The following is a 13,345-nucleotide window of genomic DNA, read 5'->3' as shown; positions in this document are numbered from 1 at the left end:
CGTAAAATTATAAAAGTTAATGTTTAATTAAAAGAGGTTACGACGCAATGTTCAACGAGTTTATAGTTGGAGACTACGCTTCTTTTTTGATTGCGGCTGGCGGAAGAGGAGGAGGACTCTATGATAATTAGTTTTTAAAACCAACCATTACTGAACTGTTTTGATATATGTCTTCTGGCCTGTTTTGTCGGGCCCTTTAGGGTGTTTGTCGTGTTGCTCTGTCTTCTGTAAAGGCATTAAGTAAATACGTTTTTGGATTTTATATATATTTATTTATACAGGAGCACTTTTGTGTTTTACATGGCCTTTTGTTTCTATGACAAGTGTTAGAAATTCACCTGGCGGGGATTACTTTTATTTTTACACTGACTGTTCCGTGTCTTCGGAACATGGTGGGGGAAAGAGTGAGGGTGAGTGCGCACCATAAATGTTTGTGGTGTGCACGTATGCGTGCTGTGGGTTTCGTTTTGCGGAGGCTTTGTATTTGGAACATGACATTCCTTGTTTGATATATGTCATTGTTACACACTGGTAAAGGGCAAGTAATATCAGAAACCTTAGCAACTAGCTAGGGCACCGAGGCTCCTTAGATATACCAAAATTATTTTTTTTATACAACGAAACACACGTAAGACCCTCGCATGATAACCTGAGCAGGACTCGAACTTACAGGATAACGTGATTCGCGGAGGCATCACATATGAATGCCAGGTGAAATGTTTGTACTGGCTTTTTTAGTGACAAAGAAAATACAACAATAATGTAACTATATACCCGATCAAGAGAAAAAAATGAAAATAAAAGCTGTAAACAGATCATTGGGAGGATTTTAGCGCAGCCAAGCAACGTTTAAGCAGACTCGGTGTAATCAAGTCTTAGAAAGTGAATTTGCAATTATAGGAGAAATGTTTTAGTTCGGATTTGTTATACGAAGCACATAATCTGGTGTTAAATAATGATATTATAATATGTTACCTTTGATTTATTTATATTGATGTAAAGGTAATATTGTTATGACTTTTCTTTGTATATAATAGACTTTTCCTGTTACCTGCTTGTATGCCTCTTGATTTTTAAGTAATGTGAGAAATAGATTTCACGGTACATTTTTCACAAAGATTCATTTATTTGTTGTTATTACTTTTGAAATGTATCAAGATGAGTGCAAAACTAATTTGTAATATAAAGAATAGTATTGTTAGGGTCGAGGCGGTCAAGGTGCTGTTCACGTTTTTCCGGTTGGTGCTTCTGGAAACGAGTTGGCTAACAACGAATATACCATCACAGTTAGTGCAGTTGGACAAAACGGAACAGTTCCGAGTGATTCAGTCAAAAGTTCAAGTGTAATAACTTCAGGTCTTCGAAATGGAAACAACCTAACTGCAGATTTTATGGTGATTTCTTTTCTCTGTTATTATAAATATATAAATAAATATTTTTAAATATCTTGATTATCATAGAAATAGTTGTTTACGGTTTTAATAATTATGTGTTTTTTTTTTTGTTTTTTGTTTGTTTGTTTGTTTTTTTTTTTTTTTGCATATCGTTTTTATTCCATCTAAAGCAGTTAAATTGTATAAAAGTGTACTGTCTAAAATACTCTTTGTGGGAAATTGCAGTTAACGTCCTGTCCGACAAAGCAAACCTACAATGCATTATTCGTCAACCTTTGTTGTCCCTTAAGGAAAATCATTGTTTAAATCACAGACAAGCGGTCAAGCGGTCAAACAAAAACATAAAACAAGTATTTTCCTGTTTTACCCTTAAGTAAGATTTTAAGATATCTGCTTTTGCTGTATCACTATGTATATTTGTTCATCAGTTTGTTCGTCATTGTTTTGCAATGACTGGAACAACTGCAAAAAAACTAAATTGTATTCCGGTGGCTTCTTCAGTAAGTGTAAATAGTTTGATATCTGTTAGCATACGTCCATTCCTCTTGTTATCTTAATGATTTTGCTGAAGAATAGAGCGCAGGCAAACAAAATAATAGCAGATCTAACTTAAATGAACTTTTTGATAAGAAATAATGCAATTCACAATACACAGGACTGAAAATACTGGATTAGGCAGAGTTGTATCAAATAATATAAAATGGACTGACTAAAAATTGAAAAAAAAAATGTTAACAATCAGATTGTCTGAAATTCATTACTGAGAAAAAAATTGATTTATAACAATCATCATTTCAGGTGACTACATCAAAAGGAAACAAATGTATTACTGGTTTCGCTGGAGTTTCCGCTGCCACTGCACAGGTTTCCGGAATGATAGCCTTAGCTCTGGAAGCAAAGTTAGAACGCTTTCTTACCTATAATAACATTCTATTTTACAAAAGGAACTTTCGCTTTAGCTTGATTTTGGTACAGCATTTCATAAGATCCATACTTGCCCATCCCCTGGCTATTGGTGCAGAACTATGACATGTGAGGAAGCCATTCAGCTAGATTGTTGCCAGTGGTTTAACTCAGGTGTCGAACTTCCACTTGAAGTAATGCTCGGAGGTTACCTTTTGTGTTCCTCCACCATTAAAAGCTGAAACATCTCCATCTATAATTATGTTTGTGTGACGTCAAACCCAACAGAAAATAAGACTCTGTATGTTAGTACTGAGGAAACCCTTTCTGTCTTATTTGTTTATTTAATACCAATATATATTTCAAATTGAAAACAAAGTAAATAATGGCAATGATAGTAATCATAATTATAAATAACAGTTCCGAAATATCAAATAAACACTTATTATTTCAGCCCACTACTGACGTTATCCGATATACAGGACTTGATTGTTTATTCTTCAAACGTTCACTGCTTAGAGGATTTTAGTAAACACATGGCAAATGCTGCAGGACATATGTGTTAAGTTTCTGCAATAGTTTTAAATTTGATAAATAGATGCTTTCAGTATCAATGATATAAAAAGTAATAGAAAATCCAATTATGACTTTGAAATTAAAATTATTATTATTATTATTATCTACATATTTATTTACTTAGTACATTTGTATAATTGTTAACAAAATAAGTACAAAACGAGTAGTATTTCACGTATTAAAATTTAAATAGCATCAAATATAAATATTGATAAAGATTTAAACTGGTTTGTTTAGTAGTATATGAAATTCACAAAAAAAAACCCCATTAAAGTTGAATAAAATAACCGCAGTTCCTTGCATTGCCAAATTATTGTATAAAAACTACAGAAATGCTTGTCATAGTTTCACAATGTATCTGACCGCTCCTGTATGAAAATCAATGTTAGGGCTTTGCATCAAGTATGGATCCTTATAAACCTGGCCATCTGTGCAGTCTGATCTTGATACATGTTCGCTTACCAGTTTGATACAAGTCGTGAAGCTGCCTAACAGATAGTGTGGATGTGGGTAAATATGATCAGTATGGATGCGCAGGCCGATCTGGATCCATACTGTTCGCTTACAAGTTTGATACAAGTGTTGAAACTGCTAAACGAACAGTGTGGATGTGGGTATAAATAATCAGTATGGATGCGCAGGCCGATCTGGATCCATACTGTTCGTTTTCCAGTTTGATACAAGTGTTGAAACGGCTAGACGAACAGTGTGGATGTGGGTATATATGATCAGTATGGATGTGCAGGCCGATCTGGATCCATACTGTTTGCTTACCAATTTGATACAAGTGTTGAAACTGATAAATGAACAGTGTGGATGTGGGTATATATGATCAGTATGGATGTGCAAGCCGATCTGGGTCCATACTCTTCGCTTACCAATTTGATACAAGTGTTGAAACTGCTAAACGAACAGTGCGGATATGGGTATATACGATCAGTATGGATGTGCAGGCCGATCTGGATCCATACTGTACGCTAAACAGTTGTATACACGTGTTGAAACTGCTAAACGAACAGTGCGGATATGGGTATATACGATCAGTATGGATGTGCAGGCCGATCTGGATCCATACTGTTCGCTAAATAGTTGGATACAAGTGTTGAAACTGCTAAACGAACAGTGCGGATATGGGTATATACGATCAGTACGGATGCGCAGGCCGATCTGGATCCATACTGTTCGCTAAATAGTTGGATACAAGTGTTGAAACTGCTAAACGAACAGTGCGGATATGGGTATATACGATCAGTTCGGATGCGCAGGCCGATCTGGATCCATACTGTTCGCTAAATAGTTGGATACAAGTGTTGAAACTGCTAAACGAACAGTGTGGATATGGGTATATACGATCAGTTCGGATGCGCAGGCCGATCTGGATCCATACTGTTCGCTAAATAGTTGGATACAAGTGTTGAAACTGCTAAACGAACAGTGCGGATATGGGTATATACGATCAGTTTGGATGACTGTGCAGGCCGATCTAGATTAATACTGTCCGCTTACCAATCTGATACACGTGTTGAAAGTGATAAACGAACAGTGTGGAATGTGGGTATATATCCGAATAGTACGGATGTGCAGGCTGATTTGGATCCTTGCTGGTCTCAATACCCTAACGTTTTTTTTTCATACAGGAGTGCCCATTTGAACTGTTGATATCTTATTTGTAGTTCATCCAGTATTCGGTTTTGGACTTTTAAACGCATCAAAGCTTGTAGAAAAGGCAGAGAAAAGGGAAGAGGGTTCTGAATTTCATCATCACACTTTGCGTCAGATAACGTCATGGTAATGCATTCTTTATCTTCCTCAAAGTATACTTTGATATATTTTCAATATAGATAACAGGGTATATCGTGCATTTGCTCAAAGTTACTTATCAGTTATGAATGATTTATATTATTGTAAATTATTTAAGAGACTTCAGTATACCCTTTTACTGCAATAACAAATGAATTATGTCATTGATGAATATAAAGACTGCCAAAATATAAAGTACTCTATATTATAGTATCAAGTTGACATTTTCACGATTGTTTTAATGCAACAGATATTTTTTTCAAACTTGTAACAAAATGTTTTGAATAGTTTGTTATCAAAACAAACGTTTCGAGAGTCGGAAGTGGGCAGTTGTTCATTCATATAATTCATATAAACATCTGAAGAGGTCTTCTGCTTCCGTCACTTTCATATTTCTGCATACTTTAGTAAGATTATCGATACAATAAAGAACCTTCGAGAAAAAAAACAATTCTTTGCTCGAAAAATATATACTTTCGTGAATTTAGAACATTTTCGTGAAAATAATATCTGGTTATCGATACTACATGTATATGTCAAAATAGCGCCCAGTACTGCTTAAAGATAACTCTATAAAGACAACTTTTTTCTGTTTTTCAACTGTTTTCATGAAAAAAAGAAATTTCGCGAAAGCCTTTTATTTCCCTGGAAACAAACGTTTTGTTGCCATATTTTCTACATACTCTTAAGCAAATAATGTTTGGGTAAAATTTATATTGTTCACGATATTCTTGTTTTCTTTCTTGAAAGTTGATGTTCATGATATTTTTAAGATTATCGTATGCAGAAATAACAACATCTTTTCAACAGTATTCATTTTTCACGGAAAAAGCATGATTTTGCACAATCGTGATTTTTTTTTCACTTAGGAGTTTCTTTTCATGAAAGCTGTTTAAATTTTCGCGAAAACTAACTGCTACCATAGACGACGCTTCATTTTTTCAGCTATGACGAAAGGAGAGGCTTCACTGCCAGTTTCTGCTACAGCTGCGCTCAAAATGAGGACAGTTTCATACTTGTACCAGAATGTTTACAGAAGGTAAAGACGGCAAAAATTCAAGTCAAATATGCAACATCTGCTGATTATATGCGGATAACGTTGATCTCTCCAAGTGGAACAGTTTCAGTTCTACAAGAGCTGGAATCAAAATATATGTCTACACGTTCAAACGAAAGAAAATAAATTCTGGCCTCAGTTCATTTCTGGGATGAAGCACCGAGTGGAATATGGCGATGTAATATCCAGTCAGATGGTAAGCAAAGAACTGCAATCTTTGAAAACAGTTTCAATTTTTCTCACTGAAGCATTGGCAAATGAGAAATTTTGTAAATTTATCACATTACACCTGCCATTTTGATGTTAGGAATCTTATAAAAGGCTATAATGCGTTTTATATAACGATTTTTACTTGAAATTATGAGTCCGAGATGTCATTCGGCAATGTCCGTGCAGTTACGTACTCTTGTTTTCTATTTCGGCATCCTTCGGCCATGATAGAAAATTGCTTTTTCTTAACAACCGGAGAATGCCGAAATGTGTATTTATACGTGAACGAACGATATAGGCCGATTGCCATTACGGTTCCAATACCTTTAGGAAAGGATGTTAAACATAACTATTGTTGTGAGGACGTATGCATGTACTTTCGGTTCAGCTGTACACAAACGGTACACTTATAATAGGCAGGTTATATTACTAGAAATGTCAAAACATTAAACTACTTCCAACATAAAGTTTTATTGCTGATTTATAACCTTTAGTTACTTATGCAATACAGGAATAAATGTTTATTAGAAATCCAAGCCAAATTCTGAAAATTAAGTGATCTTTAAGGGCAGCTTCCTTTAGAATTTAATATTGAAGAAGTTACTGCATATTTATCTAAAATAAAATCAACTTAACGAAATATTTGTATCATTTCTTTATTCACATGCATGCAATACATAATAAAGCAGTTCAAGAAGTATAAGCATTTTATAAACTATTGCCGTAACTGTTTATGTATTTTAAGCAAAATGTATGTTATTAAGTGCCCAACCCCATGCAGTGACATTGTGAATATATTTTTGTTTAATGATTTACGAATCCCCTATGGATTTTTCTTTTTCTTGTTTCTGACTTTCTGAGATACACATGATAGGTGGTCAACCCCTTTTAACCCCAAAGCTAACGAATTCGTTTTAGAATTCTGTTTAGAAATTCTATGTTCTGAATTTTGACATCCCGAGCTTTCTGACAAAATGGTGATATACTAAACGTAGCGTAACAGTACTTGCTAGAAATCTCAAAATATCTTTTTATTCTGATATTTAAAGCAAACATTTATGCTATAGTATACCAGTAGTAGCACAGTACAGCATATGGTCCGCAGTAACGGCCACAATGCCCGGATTGTATCAGACGTTACTTCAGAATCCTAGATGAAATATCGCAAAAATGTAACATGACACAGTTGATGACTTTTTTCCTGTGTTTTATTTCCTTACATACTTATTCCATACCAACAAGTTTATGTTGGAATTAGTTCAACCCCAAAAGTTAAAATAACCAGCCTATATCTGGTTTGCGTGATGTGTACATACGATTTACAATTGTGGGCTATTCTGAAATGATGTCTTTCTTACTTTAGTGGGGTACATTGTATAAAATGTCATAAAATGTGTACTTCATTGCAAATATATACATGTAGATATAAAGATGAATAATTACATCATTTGCACACATTTGCACACCTTGGGCAAAATGATCAGTCTACGTGTTCTCCCAACTTCAGCAAAGGATCTTCCATTAAATGCAACACTGAATCCAAGTACGGGGAGACATTTTACAGTCGCCACACGGCACTTTAAACAAATTTAAATTCTATTTACTGGTAAAACTGAAGTAAAAGGAAACATTGCCTTAACGCTGATTGGAATAGCAGTTGGGATAACCGAAGATAAAGCAATGGTAAAAGACACATTTTGCGCAACAACCTGTTCCACTGCTCCAAGTCAAGGTCATTCCCTCGTCACTGTTCTTATTTCTCTCACTCTGGCTTTCCTGGTCGCAGTTACATTGTACGTAAAAGAAAATTGACAAAGAGAAGACTCTAAACCTTGAAGTTAAAGAAGGTTCAGTAATTCAGTGGCAGTGTGTGTATGATATAATTTCTTTGTGATTGTGTAATTTTTAACATTCTTTTAAAAGCTTTTTGGAAAGTTCGCTTTTCAGTTTTGAGGACGTCTTCAAGGAAATACGTGAATTAAAAAATAACACGAAATTTTCGAAACCTGTGTTTGTTTCAAACTTAAGCTCTTTCTTTCGATAAGTATGTATACACTGTATCAGTCTATTTTACAGTACAAAAACTGAACAGTATAGACAATAGACAGAAGTGCATTTACTTTGAAATGTATACTTGGAAATTAGTTTTAATCTACATAAGAGATGAGAATATGTTTTGTTTTTCTTTTCAAATGAACAATTTGCAACAAAATTTACGTATTAATTGTCGGAGAAATCATTAGTTGTTTCAGGACATGATAGAAAATTATATAAGCAGTAATAAAACAATAAGAGAAAAGTTACTTTGGAATATTTGTATCTGGCTGGTGTCAGGGCTATTAGCGTATTGCACTGTCGCGTTTGCTTTATAAATAACTGAACTATATATCATGTAATCTAAATCTAAAGTTCTGATCAATTTTGATACCTAAATCTGTGGGTCCCCGTAATTGATAATTGTTGAATAATTTCCATTTGATTACTTACTCTCAGTATAGGATTTTGGCATTTCCCGAGAGGTACCGAATTGCAAATAATTGTGACCGATGACAATTGCTTAGGTAAAATACAGAGAATACATAATAGCACGGAAATTGACGAGCGGCATTATGGGTCCGCTACCTTAATTTGCAACAAAATGTTAGTTGTGAACAGATACTAGTTACACAATTATGATGCTGGTTATGTATATAATGTTTGATTTATATTTCACTGCAACATGATGGACTGAATCATGAGTCATGAAATTAAAGGCAAATCAATGACTGAATGATAACGTTCAAGAATAAACAGTAAATTTGACTTATTCGGATGGTTTCTTAGACAGTACCTTTTCAGTTTTATCTGGCATATTAATAAAATATTATTTAAGAAAAACATTTATGTTCATTGTTACAATATTTTTGTATCCAGTCTATATTTTTGTAGTGTTTTAATCAATCGTTTTGCGTAAGAACTGAACTATTTTGACAGAAATTTACTTTGCAATATACCCCAAGGTTATGAAGTCAATTTGATTACCTATTTATTACATATCGAAATATTAAAACATATGTTCAGATCATTTCTTTTTAACATGTTTAAATGCGGAAAGATAGATACTTATTTTCTATGTAAAATATGCACCAACTTTCTCATTTATCATTCAGTACAAAGAAGAACTGTAAAAATAAACAAGTAGATGGGTAAAATTAATCAAACCTTTGGTATGTAATCATTACGTAAGATCGATGCAATCGAGACTTTCGACTCAACAAATTTCAACCCAAAGGTACAATTCCATCCCAAGTAATTTCGACCACTATTCTTTGGACAATTCGACACCTTTCAGTATTTTTGTAACATCACACAAAGTCCCAGTGTTTTAACCAAGTAAGAAAATTACATAATTTAGTGAATTAAAGATGCTTATGTGATTATTTCTTTTCTGTTTATTGATATTTGAACATTATGTGGCTTCGTTGGAGTCCTTGGCTTAGTCAAGAACTTGCATCCTCAGTGTTGCATTTTATACATTTTGGCGAATAAATTATCAATCTGTCCCCCAGTCAACTTATCTGTCTGTTTATAGTCAGGAATAAATGAACTATAAAATCCCAGAAGAAGAGCCTTTGGACGTATCGACTGCAGCTAAATGAAATAATAGCAGACCCGGTTTGACCGAGTCAATTTATGAGAGTAAATGGAAATAGCAACACCACTTACGCCGTTAAATACCGGCTTAAGAGGAATTAAAATCCAAATGTTTTGTTACTGTTGTTGGTTGTATTATAAATATTACGTAAACAAAAAACGAAAATGCACTTTTTTTGCCCTTTAAAAACAAAAGTATTTGTCATGGTCTTGTATATATATGAAGAGTGTGTGTAATAAACTAGGAATACTGAAGACTTAATATAAATCCTTTCATTGCCAATTTTGCGATACACACGATTGCCTTTACATATCAAAAACGCTTTTGAATTATTGCACGAAACCGACTGACCCATTTTACCGTTATCGACTATTCTATTCACCAACTATTACGGTGTCACCTAAAATATAACCCTGTATTGCTTTAATGTAATCTTCAAATCCATCAGTTCATCGTCTGGCCCTCTCCAAAGAATTTTTTCTTGTCGGAATTTCTGATACTGATTATTCTATTTTTAACATGTCAATCTAAGTACGCAGTACTTTGTTTCTAGCTTTGAGCAAGCAACTTCATTCAAACCTTTCAAGATATTTTTCCTGTGTTTTCTTAAAAAAATTGGCACAGTTGTACTTTAATTTAATTGGGTTATTAAATAGATCTATAAATAATTATACTTTCTCTTTGCAAACAATGATTATGGACAAGTGCGACCAAGATCTATCATTATGACTATTTGAGATATGATGTATTGAAAATACAGACGGTAAAGTTCTGATTTGTTTCCTTAAATGGTTGCATTTAGCCTACAAAAGTTGTAATATACGTTTCATTAAATACATAAAATTGTGTTTTGTCATTAGATGCTTATCTCATATTGACGATAATCTTCAATAAGAAAATAGGTTTAAAAGAAACAATAAAGAGTTTGTACTTTTTTGTATCATTATTATTTCGATTTTATTATTTATAACATGATTATGTTTTGTATAAAAATTGTACTGTAAATATTCATTTGGTCAGTAAATGACAGATATTAAAAAGGACATTAATCAAACATGCATATGACTCTTGCATATTGTCTGGATTTGCAAAATTTCTATTCTAGAGGGCTAAGCGAGGGATGAACTATATCTAGAATTTGTTGAGATAAAATTATTCATAGTTTGTTCCATACTTGTTTAGATTCGGTTTGTATATCTTCGGTGATTTACTTGTTCAAGGTATTGTTGTACAAAGACTGATTCTGTCCTGAAAGATGTTCTTAATTTAATTTAAACATATTTTATTTCAAACGTATGTGCATATTACATTTTACAATTTACAATATCAATATTATACATGTTGAAAAGGATAAGATCCGAAAGCTAAGCTTATAAAGGTCTTCTCCTATATGGGATAAGTTACAGTAAATTTGGCGGTATTACATAATTTGTTTGAAATGTATCATCGAACAAACATTTAGCTAATATGCATTGAATAGAAAAAATGACATGAAACAAAATATTAGTATCAAGTTAGGAATTAGCAAATTTTGAAAAGAATCGAGATTAGAAATCGAAGTTTATAGTATATATAACAATAAAAAAATAGAGAAATTTTATGTATAAGAAGATTCCGTCCGTTAATATGAACTGCATAGACAGATAATAGTAGTCAAATATAAAGTGTCCTATAGAAATGAGAGGAAAAAGAAATAAATGTATGAGATTTGATTTGATTTGGATTGATGAAGGTTTGGAGCAAACTGGAATGTTAGTTAATGTAGTTTTAAGCTCATGGAAAACGTTTACTTTCCCTGATGTAATTTTGAACTGCTAGGAATATGCTGTTACTGATGTCGTCGCTAAGATTCTGGTCACCATACAGGAGTGTGTACAGAGTGACAGTGCAGAAGCTGGAGGTTGTTTGGAGGAGCCTTCTACGGATATCATTGTAATCTGGACATTCAAAAAAGAAATGATGATTGCTCTCAGTGCTTCCGCACTGACAAAGGGGTGAAGGAGAATTGTTTTTCATGTAAAGATGTTGGTTCAGATAGCTACACTCGGTACGGAGCCGGGCATGATAAATTTGCCATTTCCGTGCACCAATGTAGAAGTGTTTATGACATGTGGAGGTGTTTCGCTTTAGCTGTGATTTAAAGGAAGTCAGGGTTGGTGAATTCTGTATTTCTGACGGTAAACTATTCCATTCTCTTAGAGCAGATGGTAGAAAAGAGTTGTAGTAAAGAGAAGTTCGAGTGCGTATACCCTGTATATCATCAACATTGCGTAGGTTGTATCGGGTTGCTTCACCAACAGACGGAGGAACTAGAGCTGAAAGGTAGCCTGGAGAAAGGCCATTTTTCATTTTGTACAGTAGTATGAGTTTATGGTTTCGTCTCCGGGTTTCAAGAGATTCCCAAGGAACTTCTTTATGAAGTTCACGAAAAGAAACTAGCTGTGTAGTTCCAGATACAATTCGAGATGCTTCATTCTGTATTTTGTCGAGTTCTTTTTTCTCATACTGAGTGCAGTTTGAAAAGAGAACATCAGCGTATTCAAGAAGTGGTCTGATAAAAGAAAGATATATTATTTCCAGAGATTTCAAGATCAAGTTGAAATTTTAATTTGCGCATAATATGGATGCGTTTCCATGCCTTTTCTGTAATATAGGTGATATGCATGTGCCAAGAACCATCTTCAGACAAGTGAACGCCAAGGTGTTTATGGGAAGTAACAGAGGCTATTGGTTGATTGTGCATAAGAAGGGGTGGATGGAAAGGTTTTGATGTTTTTCGTGAAATTATCATTGTTTCTGATTTAGATGGGTTAAATGTGACTAGCCATTTGTCAGCCGAATCTGAGATTTTGTTGATATCGGACTGAAGAATACCTGCAGCAGATACCGGGTGATCAACAATTATGTGAAGACTAGTATCATCGGCAAATAGGTGAATATGAGAACCCCATGTCTTCCACTATGTCGTTGATATACACTAAAAACAGGAGAGGACCAAGGATAGAGCCTTGGGGAACTCCTGCCTTTATTGTAGACCAACGAGACATGGTATCTGGTAGAACAATAGCCTGACGTCTATCAGAAAGGTAATCATGAAACCAATTAAGAAGAGGTCCCTGCACACCAGCTTTTTGGAGCTTGAGAATTAAGCCTTGGTGCCAAACTTTATCGAAAGCTTTGCTTATATCAAAAAAGACTGTGCGAACTTCAAGGCCATCATCTAATGCCTTACAAAAGCTATTATATAGATATGTGAGTTGGTTAACTGTTGAGTCTCCAGGTTTGAATCCAGACTGAACAGAAGAGATTAAATTGTTTTCATGAAGAAAGTTAAAAAGATATTTGAATATGATACGCTCAAAAACCTTTTCAATACAGCAAAGAAGAGAAATCGGTCTGTAGTTATTAGGCAGACATGGGTCGCCTTTTTTGAAGATGGCACAAACATGAGCATCTTTCCAGATCTGAGGCACCTTAGAATATTGTAAGGAATAGTTGAACAAGGAACAGAGTGGAAATTTTATTTCTGAAGCTGTTTCTCGCAGGATACGGTTGCTTATTTCATCAGGCCCTGAGGCTTTGTTAATTTTTAATGATTTGAGAGCGTCCTCAACATCTTGGGGTGTAATGGAAATAGATAGAAGCTTATGTAAGGGTTCCTGGTAGTAGTTATTTGGCAAGTCTTTATCTGAGTTGTTAAGTGACGACTGACTACTAAAAAAATCATTTAAGAGTTCAGATTTTATTTTCTTATCAAAAACGAGTTCTTGG

Source organism: Mercenaria mercenaria, chromosome 2 (assembly GCF_021730395.1).
Source record: "Mercenaria mercenaria strain notata chromosome 2, MADL_Memer_1, whole genome shotgun sequence".
NCBI lineage: Eukaryota > Metazoa > Mollusca > Bivalvia > Venerida > Veneridae > Mercenaria > Mercenaria mercenaria.
Note: the sequence above shows the minus strand (reverse complement) of the source record.